The sequence below is a fragment of the Pteropus medius genome, unplaced genomic scaffold, assembly GCF_902729225.1.
Source record: "Pteropus medius unplaced genomic scaffold, Ma_sr-lr_union100, whole genome shotgun sequence".
Classification (NCBI taxonomy): domain Eukaryota; kingdom Metazoa; phylum Chordata; class Mammalia; order Chiroptera; family Pteropodidae; genus Pteropus; species Pteropus medius.
The window spans coordinates 14021304-14023418 of NW_024346062.1; positions in this window are offsets into that span (position 1 = coordinate 14021304).

Below are 2115 nucleotides of genomic sequence, written 5' to 3' on the forward strand. Positions count from 1 at the left end.
TATTACAATTAGGTCACAATGATAGACTAACCTTGTTATCAGTAACTTTATCCTTTACCTAATCTCAATCCCCAAAGTTGTAATTCAAGTAACCTGCCTCTGAAGCTGCCCTAAAGAGAGGTGGAAATAGCTTCTTGCCATTTACTATGTAAGAAACCTGCATATACACTGGAAGATAAGACCACGAAACTATGGATCCTTAGACTGAATCATCAGAGATCTCTTTGCTGTTCAAATCATCCTAGAGACCTAAAGTTGCTCATTAGATGAAATTCCTTATAAACGATGTAGGACAAAGCCAACAGTTTTAAGCATTTGGTAAAAATTATCTATTACTCTTATTTAGTCCCAGAGCTTACAATGAGCCCTCCACCCAGAGGAGGACAAAGGAAGGTGATTGAACAAGACCAAGGTGATGGGAGCAAAACCAAGCCATTGCTGTAATCATTCCCACTGAACAACTGTCATAACTTTAGGAAAGAGGGCTTCTCAGTCATTACTCAAACCTTCCTCTGTGCAATACTGCAGGGTTGTTTTTATTTCATTTAACTACTTAGTAATCTGTTTCCTACTTAATCCCCAGTTGACCTTGTCATTCTCAAATCCTCTTGTTTGAAGACCCTGGCTTAAGACCCTACTTCATTACCATCTTCAGCAGAAGTGTCTGAATCAAGATGGCCTCCACCAATCTGAGTGAAGGGCTGTTCCTGGTTGGGTTCAGCATATCCCTAAAGTAAGAGCCCAACACTGGTACTCTTGGCAGGGCAGTGGCATTGACCTCTATCAGAGCTTGCAAAAAGATCCAGCTCTTGAGGAATATTCCCACAAATGGACTCTTGTTGGCAGTGTTTTGCATGTGTTCATGCTGATGCATCACGCACATCACCAAAATTATCTAGGACACTTAAAAAAAAATCAATTTCCTGTGCCCTACCACCTGATATTCTGACCCTGTAAGTTTGAGATAGGACCTAGGAAAATTTTTTTTAAAAAAAGTTTTATAGATAATTCTAGGAGTATTTGATCTAAGTAATTGAGCTTTTCCAAAGAAATGATTTATCCTGAATGAATGGGGAAGTTCTTTGAACTTTAACAGTTGGCTCACCTATCTAAAAATGTAACATTTTATAAGGCTTTGCATTTAATTCTATTATTAGCCCTTATTGAATTGCCTGTACCTGCTACAAAGTTCATGGGTGACACTCAGGTCTTTATTGGGATTTCGAGGTAGGACAGATTCTTCTTAAGTCACCTTCAATTTCTGAGATGTGACTGGTGGGCTGTTTAAGGTGTAGCAGTTTCTGGTCAACCTATGCCCTGCCCCTTGTTGCAGGATCAGCTTCTTCTTTGCTGCTCCTTTCCAGGGCTGAAGTTAGATTGATGCCTTTAGTCTTTATTCTCCTGGGCCTGGCATGAGTCCTGCCACACACAGGTTGTATCTGGTGTGCCAGATCTGAGTGCTGTGTGACCTCTCTGTTGGAGTCTCTCCTTCCCCTAACATGCTGGCTTCTGCCTCTGTTTACCATCCTAACTTTCCAGTTAGTCTTAGCCCACTCCCCACCCCGCTGCCTTACTGCCTGTCTCTTGCCTCTTCTCTCCTGTGGGCTGATCTCTGGACTCCTTACTGACTGATCGCACAGCTCGTAGAGTGGAGTGTCTTGTGGGGCCAACAGTGGATTTATAGACAAAGTGTCTGGTTGGAAGCTGGCTCTACCACCTCATACTTGGGCAAATGACCTCACCATTCCTGGTTTTGTCATCTTATTTTCTATATCTATCTTACTTTAATTTCTTTTTCTTTTTCTTTTTTTTTTTAATTAAGTTTACTGGCTACCTTAGTTTCTTCATCTGTAAAACAGAGAAATAACAATATCTATCTCATAGAATTGTGAGAATTAAATGACACACATGTAGAATACTTAGAAAGTGCTTAATAAGTGTAAGCTGCTCTCATAATGATTATTACTGTCTTACGCAGAGCCACGAAACCATTGCCTACTTGATTATAGATTTGTCTGCTACATGAAGTTGAGTTCATCACATCCTTTGGACATTGTCCATTGTGCTGCCCAACACATAAATTCCCAGCTGCTTATCTTTTCCTTTCTTCACCCC